The 10,552-nt window shown below is 40.4% G+C and overlaps 1 pseudogene; it reads right to left on the reverse strand.

Moving 5' to 3' along the window:
• Positions 1–28: 28 nt before the first annotated feature.
• LOC121492716 lies at positions 29–2,687 on the reverse strand (annotated as a pseudogene).
• Between the last annotated feature and the right edge of the window lie 7,865 nt (positions 2,688–10,552).

Raw genomic sequence — 10,552 nt, forward strand, 5'->3', positions numbered from 1 at the left:
TCTGTACGCAGCAGCCACACAGGCTGGCTGATGCCTTTTCCTTCTCTGCTCAGCCTGCAGCTCATTTAAGGATCATCCGAGATGACTCGTGCTCTAGTTCTTAAAATCAGACTTGTTCCGCCAAATCCAAGACCCTGAACTTAACCAAATTGTAGAAACGTGCTTTTACCACCCGTCCACCAAAATACCTCCCATTCAGATCAACAACAGCTTTAATTGCTGACTCAACTCTCTCAAACTCTAAAAATATTCGTACTGTTTCATCATCAGGGGCACCAGGAATTTCAAATATCACACATTTTCCAACTTTGCCGTATTTTTCACACTCTTCCTTGGTTTCGGCTTCCAAGTCTTCATCTACCTCTCCTGTACCAACCATGTTCCTTAGGAGGACCACTTTGGTAGGACACTCAAGTATTCCAGTTAATGGATTTGAATCTGACTTCTTGGATGCATCTTTCTCGGTGGCATCACCCACAATGATCTTGCCTCCTCGCTTGCTTGTCTTCTCCACGGACAGGGCTGTGCTCAGCCCCTGTTGGTGCTCCCCAAGACCCTGGCCTTCCCTGGCCGTACTTCTGCATGATTCCATGTGCTCCTGTGCCACCCATGTTGGCAAGGAAGGAGCCGCCAGGTCCCGGCGGAGATCTGGGGCTGTCTTGTTCCTCGTACACTGGAGGAGGGGTAGCAGCTTTGGAAGACGGAGAGTGGGTCTGGAATCCTCTTGGTAAGGGAAATCTCGGGGCAACTCTTTGTCTTTCTCTGCAAGAGAAGGGGGTGGTGCAAGGGCAGCTCCGCGCCTGCTTCTTTTCCGCCTCTCTGCTCACAATCCTCGTCTTCATCAGAATCTGGATCTGGTCGCCCCGAGAACCCACTAGCTTCACGTCTGTCGTTCCGCCTCTTTCCTCTCTCTCTTCTATTTCTCCGTCTTTCCAGCTCCCGCTGTCTCTGTCGTTCCTCTCTTTGGCGTTTCACTAACTTTCTCATAATCGTTAGGAGACATGGGATCGTATGCATCAGCTGAAGGCATCCAGACGTCTCCTGCAGAAAGTCCCCTGGGAGCAGGATCCTCCCGGCAGCCGCCGCGTGCAGGGGGTGGGGTGGGGGGGTGGGGGAGGGGGGGTGGGGGGTGGGGGAGGGGGGCCGCGATCTGCCGGGGTCGGAAGAGCCGCCTCCCGCTCCCGCAGGGCGATGACCCGGGCAAGCACCGGACTCTGTTTCGTTCTGTGGCTCTTCGCTGTGTGGGAGCTGCCTTCTTGAGCTGAAGCTGAGACTGCAGAAGTTTACAGTTCTTGGCCCAGCCTTCTGCCTCCGCTCCCAGGTCAGCGTGCCCCGACGTCTTTCGGGTCTAACGCCCCCGGGCCCTGCGGGCTCTCCCCACGGGCCCTGAACGGGTCTTTCTTAAAAAGCTTTTATAGAAGTCGAAGTTAAAAAACATATGAACTGGACAGAAGGCCAACTTGACGTTAATGAATTACATATTAATTTGTAAAAATATAGTGCATTCAACAGCCTAATGTCAGAGGGGTGTATCTCTACATGGTGGATCACTTTTTTCTTTCTTTCTTTCTTTCTTTCTTTCTTTCTTTCTTTCTTTCTTTCTTTCTTTCTTTCTTTCTTTCTTTCTTTCTTTCTTTCTTTCTTTCTTTCTTTCTTTCTTCTTCTTTCTTTCTTCTTCTTTCTTTCTTTCTTTCTTTCTTTCTTTCTTTCTTTCTTTCTTCTTCCTTCCTTCCTTCCTTCCTTCCTTCCTTCCTTCCTTCTTGCTTTCTTGCTTGCTTTCTTGCTTTCTTTTTTTCTTCCTTCCTTCCCTTCCTTCCTCCTTCCTTCCTTCCTTCCTTCCTTCCTTCCTTCCTTCCTTCCTTCTTTTTCTTTCTTTCTTTCTTTCTTTCTTTCTTTCTTTCTTTCTTTCTTCCTTCCTTCCTTCCTTCCTTCCTTCCTTCCTTCCTTCCTTTTTCCTTCCTTCCTTCCTTCCTTCCTTCCTTCCTTCCTTCCTTCTTCCTTCCTTCCTTCCTTCCTTCCTTCCTTCCTTCCTTCCTTCCTTCCCTCCCTCCCTCCTTCCTTCCTTCCTTCCTTCCTTCCTTCCTTCCTTCCTTCTTTCTTTCTTTCTTTCTTTCTTTCTTTCTTTCTTTCTTTCTTTCTTCCTTTCTTTCTTTTTTTTTATAAATTTATTTTTTATTGGTGTTCAATTTGCCAACATATAGAATAACACCCAGTGCTCATCCCATCAACTGCCGGTCACCCAGTCCCTCCCACCCCCCGCCCACCTACCTCCCCTTCCTAGATGGTGGATCACTTGATATTATTTTTTCAATTATTTTTCAATCCACATTCACTACCTTTGTTATCTAAAACAATAAAAAAAAGTTGTGAAAGATTAAATATATACATATTTTAAAATTTTCCACACTGAGTGTTAATACTATATGTTGGCAAATTGAACTTAAATAAAAATAATCTTAAAAAATTTCCGTAGTTATATTAGCAAATAGTGGTATATAAATCTTGAGAGGTACAAAGGGAAGTCCTGAGAGGAAGGTGGGGTAGAAAATTGCCACTGAATCATAGCTTTGGCACAATCCCATCAGTTTGGAGGACAGCTTTCTCCCCTCCTGTTCACGTTCCTGTCCCAGCTTCTCACCAAATCTGTCAGGGCAGTGATGCTGGTCAGTAGGCTTGAGCTTACTCATGGTGGATCCTTGCCATTCTTTCTCAATTCTCACCACCCCCTTCCCTTCCAGCATTGGCAGGCTGGCGCATGTCTTCAGCCTCCCCTCACAGTTACTGCTGTATCACACTGACTTCTCTGCCTCCAGGCTTTTATTCCATCAACACATCTCTGTTACATCAACTAAACTTTTCCAAATATTTCTTTACCGTGTCACACATCTGTTAAAGAATCCCACAGAGACTCCACTTCTTGCTTTCTCTTGTTCCAAGTATGAATTTTTTTGATGCCGTCTAGTTAAGCTATAATTGATTGTTAAGTCACCAAACTCTTTCCCTGAGCTCACATTCTACTCTTCACCATGCCTCGATTCTCGTCAAGCACTTCTCCTCCTCTTTCTCTCTGTCCTACATAAGTCAGGCATAGTTCCATATTTCAATCCTTATTTGCTTGTTTACCGAATAGGAATATCTTCCTTTTTTCAATCTACTCAAGTGCTAGTGCCTCTTTGATCTGACCCAATTCCTATTTTCTCCACAAAGTCTGATGGACAGGTCTAACCCAGGGAGCTCTCTCTTACTGATTCTCACTTGTTCACATAACATGAAGATAAAAAAAGTTCTATCCAAAGTAAGAACTAACAGACTACAACTACTTTCACATACTAGATAAGTAGCATTTCTATATAAGGAAAGGTGATTCACTTTAAAGAGAGATTGCTTGGCAGGATCTTTGGGAGCAGTGAGATTTCTCTATAGCAGGTATTATAAAAGGGGTGCCAAACTGTTCTTCAGAGTTAAAGGATAGATATGGATTATCTGAGATTGTGTATAAGAGAGTAAGAAGTTTGGAAATACTGGAGAAGAAGACATACAGGAGAATCTGACAAAATGTAGCTAAATCCATAGGTCTAAGGAAGCATGGACAGTGAGAAGGCACCCATGCCTCAAAATGGTAAGAATATATATGTTAAATTTTAATGTCTATTCTGTACTGTAAACTACACCTTCCACTCTTTCAAGTCTTAAGTAAAGTTCTGTCTTGTGTCAATGGCTTCTAAAGGAGTGAAGGAATCAGAGCTATAGCCTGTTGGGGGCAAAGGTGAGCAGCCCAAGGGCAGCAGCTGCAGAAGTGAGATGCCACATATAAATCATTAAAGACTAGAATCAGAAAACTGAAGCAAGAGAAAACTAGAAGAAATGCTTCAGCAATTATTCTCAGCTATTGGAGTGGTTACTGGGTTCTTCATAGTGCGTGAGAGAAAGCCAAGTTACTGTATTTAAACATTAAAGACAAGAGGATATCAAAGTGTTGAGGACACCCAGGTAGCTGTCTTTGTGGTGGGGCGGGTGGGGGGTATGACACAATTTTAAGCCAACTTTAATTCATCTCTTAAGTCTGTGATAGTTTCATATCTGTGAACATTAACTCCTCCACCAGATTATAATATAGTTAAGGGAGCAAATTAATTTTATAATTTTTAAATCTCTACAATTGCTGCCTTAGTGCAGGTTCTCAATAAATATCTGCTGGATGGCAGTAAATTAAGTTGAACTAAGGGACTATTTTTTCATAATTACAAGAAGGCTCATCAAACATTATCACTGGTGTAAGAACACATATAGAATCAACCATTTTTAAAGTGCTTATATATATTTTTTAACACTTTTAGAAAATTATGTTGAGGGGCACGTGGGTGGTGCAGTCAGCTAAGCATCTGACTCTTGATTTTGACTCAGTTGTGATCTTGGTGTTATGAGATTGAGCCTTGTGTTGGGCTCCTGGCTCAGCATAGAGTCTGCTCAAGACTTACTCTCCCTGTACCCCCATTGCATATGCTCTCTCTCTCTCTCTCTAAAATAAATAGATACATCTTTAAAAAAAGAAAATCATATTGGAATTTATGTGGAAAGACAAATGAAACTGTTATCAGAATTCATATAAAATAGGATGATCAGAAAATATTTTCCCCCTGTAATGAATAGAGAATGATCATTAGAATTTGCATTTCTAGCTGTTAGCATTATGGTTCAGAGTTTGAATAAATCATGAACCAAGATTGTTGTTTTTCTCTGAACATTATACAACTAAGTAAGTTATATAAGGCAGGGGAAAGGTTATTTTATTCAACTTACAGCCTATCCTTCTTTTCAGCATAATAAATGAAGTTATGCTACATGTAAATAATAGTGAGTTAAGATATTTCAAGGCTTATAATTCATACCATTAAGAAATCAGCCTGTCATTTTTAAACTATGGTTTAGGGTATAATATAATATATATAATTTTATATAGTTATCAAAATCTATAGAATATAACTTACATCTAGCCCCTAACATGGTCTCAGTGAATATATATCTGCTAGTGAGATCAGTTTCAAACTTTCAGAAAGGGAAATCAGAACTGAAGATGGTTGATAAAGTTTTTATTCTTAGAGTATGATGGGAGAAATGTCATGTACTTTAACTCCTGTTTTCTCTCATGACCTCTTAACCTGGTTTAACTAGAAAAGTAGAGGCTTTTCATGAAAAAAACTAATATTTTTAAAAGATTTTATTTAGGTATGAGAGAGAGAGAGAGAGAGAGTGGGAAGAGGGAGGAGTAGAGGGAGAGGGACAAGCAGACTATACGCTGAGTGCAGTGGAGCCCGATGCAGGGCTCAATCTCAGGAGCCTGAAATCATGACCTGAGCTGAAATCAAGAGGTGGACGCTTAACCAACTGAGCCCCCTGGAGCCCCTGTAAAAAACTAATTTGATGAGTGAATCTGAAGAAGTCAAGTGTGACAAAGGTAATAGACTTTAGAGAGTTGTGCTTACTGGTGTTGAAAGGAGGAGGGGAAGAGCAGGTAAACCAAAGGTAGGAGCTTCTAAGATGATTCAAAAAGTGGTATTTCTCAGGAAATTCTATTCAAATGTGATGTCCATGACATTTTGGACACATTCCCTGGAACCACTAATCTGTATAAAGTGCTCAAAAAATATTATCCATTTGTTATCTGAAAACGGATGATCAAATTGCATTGACAAGCACAAATTGTCAAAATAAAAAAAAATGTATTAGTAACTAAGTGCCAATCAAATATCCCTCTTTCTGTAATACCTGTATTGGTGTTAAGCCACATCTTTGTCAGTCGGTTCCTTGAAGATTATCAGACGTTTATGTAATTCAGCAATACAATTTGGTTTGATTGAAAAATGAAAGCACAAAAGAGCCAAGCTTTCCAAACTCACGTGGGAGAATTGTTTGACCATCCCATGCCCAGGAAACGTGAGGCTTAGGTCAGAGGAGAGGAACAACATGCTTTGTACATGATGGGCTTTCAACAAGGAAGGACTTGAGAACTATAAGATTAAGAGGTGCTGGAAAACACGAATGAGTATCTTTGCATCTGTGACATGAAATTTCAATTTGGGGCATAGTATGTCTTATAACACAATTTCCATAGGAAAAATATATTTGTCATACAAATCAGTGAATACTTGACTTGTTATTTATTTGTTTTAAAAATTCTTGCAGGGCAGCCCCGGTGGCTCAGCGGTTTAGCGCCACCTTCAGCCCAGGGCGTGATCCTGGAAACCCAGGATCAAGTCCCACGTCAGGCTCTCTGCATGGAGCCTGCTTCTCCCTGGGCCTCTCTCTTTCAAATAAATAAATAAATAAATAAATAAATAAATAAATAAATAAATAAAATATTTTAAAAAATAAAATAAAAATTCTTGCAAAATTGAAATTATGACATGAATTTTTAAAGATACAAATTAAGCCAACCACTTTGTATTATTCACAGTTTCAATTTTCAAGACTAAAGTCTAATACATTTCTCTTCCTGATGTAATATAAAATTCTTCATCTTCATTTTAGGCAGACTCACTTAAAATGATCTTTCCTTTTGTAGCACCAGTTATCCTTGAATTCACTTGTCCATTTTTCTGTTTTAGTTTCTTTTCTAGAGCATTATTAAGATAAAAGTTGAGTAAGAGATAAAAACAACTTCTTTTTGATTAAAAAAATATATTAAATATTCTTTATAATTTCTCTATCATAACAAAAAGGAATGTGTTACGCTCAATGTTTGAGCTACGAGTCAGAAAACGTGAGTTTCAATCATCTTATCCATTTAGTTTTGTTGCCTGATTAGGTGCTTACTGAGCAGGAAGGAGTTCTCGTTGCTGGCCTTAGAGCAGTGAACTAACACAATCCTACCTGGCTTTTCCTCTTCATGCTCTCAGGCAAATCCAACCTGGCCTCTCTAACACTGTTCATCAGGGAAGTGAAAGGAAACTTTGTTCCTAGCCAGCTCTGACTTTCATTATTCCATTTAACTCTGACAAAAATCCCATTCTAAAATATGAAGATGAAAATATAGTGAGTGTGAATGAAAATACAATACGGCTTCCCATACTCCCCCATTGCTTCTCTTCTGCATATTGGTAACTACATTTTTCCCCCTCTTAGATACTCTTTCTTACTACATGCTCCTGACACCTGGACAGTTCATGCACTATATTAAATTTTATTATTCCTGGGAGATCATTATTAGGTGTATTGCTCTCAATTAACTTTTCACTTTGTTATAAGCAATGTAGACCGATTACATGGGGTATAACTATACTCGTGTCCCCACTGCCAAGTCAGGAAAGTGGCTGTTTGAAGAAGTCAAGCAAGGCAATGATCATGTTGTGTTTTGTGAAACCTGGTGCAGAGCCTTAGAGGGTGAAATATTTTAATATCTCTAAAGATGTAGAGATATTAAAATCATCTCTTTACATTTTAAGTGATGTGTGTCTATGAAATAGTCCAGGGCTTTCATAAATGTTTTCCACATCCCATTACATTTGGAAAGTAAAACATGCTATCAGGATGTGATAGGTAGGTTCTTCTTGATCCTCACTGATCTAGAAAAAGTGTCATCGGATGTGCCCTCTGTGTCTTAAACACACTAAAACAGCAAAAAACAAGACCAAGAACCAAAATTGAAATTATGACTAGTTAAAATGCTTGTTATTCAAAGAAGACTGTCCCCATACACGTATTTAGTTGGGCAAAATGTCCTTCCTCTTTCCAAGGCCAGTTTTTCCTTTGATTCTCTTAATCCCATCCCCTTCTCAGTAGCCTCCTCAGTGCTCAGCCCATCCAGTATCCTGCCGTTGGCTTTCATGTTCAGTAGCACCCACTATGTCTCATCTATTTTACCTGTTCACAGTCATTGAAAAGACATTAAAAAATATGTTTTATATATTAAGTACTATGCACAGTACGTATCCATGAAAATAAAAATAATGACATATAATCATAATAATCAAAAACATTTCTGAGGTTTTTCACACATTACTCTGAATTATCCTCACAACAACAAATGTGGTCAGCACGTCTACAGATAGAGATGCACATAGAAGATGCTAGTAGAGTGTGAAGTTGGCATTTGAACTTAGTTCTTGAGACTGCAGAGCAGTATGGCCTGGGCCCTTAGGGAGGAGCAGCTAAGTATAAAAAGGCAGACACAAAACCAGCCAAGTAGAATTCATGATCAGTTAAATAATGGAAATACTTAAAAGAAGTGATCATAGTCCAGAGGAGCTATAGATAAGATTTCACAAAAGAAGTAGTGCTTGAATTGACTTTTGAAGAAAGACTGGGACTTTACAGGGATAACAATTCTATTATTCCTCCCACAAAACCTTGAAGTCATATTTCACTCTTGCACTATACTGATTGTATTATTGGACCCAGTTAATGGCCTCCCTGTATCCATACTCTTTGCTCTATAACTTTCATAGTCCTTTTCCACTCTGATTGGCAGTTTCACTGTGTGATTTTCTTGGGCCAGTGAGACCAAACATGATGGAAACAGTCTTCAAAGCATTCTACACATTTATGCTCATGCTTTTGCTTCTTTGCCTTTGTCCCATTCGGACATACCTGTACCAGTTGGCTAGAGGATGAGACAGTGTGAAGGGCAGAGTCAGCCCTGTTGTCCCAGCTAAGGTCCCAGATGGAAGAGAGAGCCCGGGGGATCAGCAGATGCCTGAGTCAACCTCCCTTCCCCTCTGCCTAGTTCAGGTAGCTGACCTGTCTAGCCAACCCATGAACACATAAGCAAATGTTTTCTCTTTATTACATTCCACTGAGATTTTATGATTCTTGTTACACAGAATTATGGTTGCAAAAGATAACAGATATGACTCCTGTCTGTAACTCATCTCCCAAATCCAAGGTAGTCCAGTGACATCCATTGCACTTCTGTGGTATCACCTCATGCACATTTCTATCCTTTTCAGTTATCATTACAACTATTCTAGATAAATTCATCATCGCTGATATATTGGGATACTGTAATAGCCTACCATCTTGTCTCCTTGCCTCAAAATCTTTCCCCTTTTCAACTTAACCTACACAAAAGCTATTAGGCATTTTGCTTAAAAGAGAGTCCTCCTACTGCCATTCAACTCCTCAAAAGCTTTCAATGGTTTTCTTATTTTCCTAACAGCAAAATCCTTAGCATCCAGTCCTTCCACACCCATCATCTGGTTGCACACCTTCTAGCTTCCAATCTTCATTTCTCTTTTTCCCTTATCGTGCTGTACTACTTACTCCTCTTTGCTACCTGACATTTATCCAAATGCAGTTCCCTCCATCTAGAATTCCCCTGCACTCCATTTCTAGACATCTAAACCTTACTATTCCCACATATCCTAAGATCTTATGTCTCAGGGCACCTGGGTGGCTCAGCGGTTGAGCGTCTGCCTTCAGCTCAGGGTGTGATCCCAGGGTTCTGGGACTGAGTCCCGCGTCAGGTTCCATGCATGGAGCCTGCTTCTCCCTCTGCCTATGTCTCTGCCTCCTTCTCTCTGTCTCTCATGAATAAATAAATAAATCTTAAAAAAAAAAAAAAGACAGAGAGAGATCTTATGTCTTTACTCCAGGAAACTTTCCCTGATTCCCAATTCTGAGTCTCACATCTTGATCTCACTTATAAAGTTCTGAGCACTCCCTTTTTACCACTCATTTGTGTATAGGGCTTATGCATACCACAGTATTTATTTCCTCTGGTGGCCTTAACAAAGTACCACAAACTGGATGCCTTGAAACAGCAGAAACTGATTCTTTCACACTTCTGGAGGCTAGAAGTCCAAAATCAAGATGTCAGCAGGGCCATGTTCCCTGTGAAACCTCTAGGGGAGGATCTCTCCTTGCCTCTTCCAGCTTATATTAGCTGCAGGTGTTCCTGGCTGTGGTCGCATAACTCCAATCTCTGCTTCTGTTTCCACAGGGTGTTCTCCTGTCTGTGTGTTTCTGCCTTCACCTGGCATTCTCCTTGTGTGTGTGTGTGTGTGTGTGTGTGTGTGTGTCCAAACTTCCTTCTTATTAGGACACCAGTTTCATTGGATGAGGGCTCATCCTAATGACTTTATCTTATCCTGATCACCTAGACCAAGCCCCTATTTCCAAAGAAAATCACATTCCTAGATATTGGGGGTTAGGATTTTAACACATCTTTTTGGCAGTGGTGGTTGAGAGACACAATTTAACTTCTATACCCAGTCCATTTGAGGGCAAGCCCTAAGTCATTTTTCATCTTTACCTTTGTACTATTCTGACTGGTAAAGCTCTCCCAGGGCAGACTACTTGTTTATTTTGTACCTGCTTTGCACATAACATTTGCTCATTGTTCAACCTTATGCTGAATGGAATCAAATTGTTCATCTAAACATATTTGGAAAGATCATAAGAAATATCCCGAGGCTGCCAAGAAGGATTTCTTAAGCATCAGTAATATGTGAGGTGTTATAAAGCCTCAAACATGGGGGTGGTTATTAATCAACACATTTTAAAAATCTCAATTTGGCAGAGAAGAAAGTCCCAAACATGCCACCAGAGACTGGCA

The sequence above is a fragment of the Vulpes lagopus genome, chromosome 6, assembly GCF_018345385.1.
Source record: "Vulpes lagopus strain Blue_001 chromosome 6, ASM1834538v1, whole genome shotgun sequence".
Lineage (NCBI taxonomy): Eukaryota > Metazoa > Chordata > Mammalia > Carnivora > Canidae > Vulpes > Vulpes lagopus.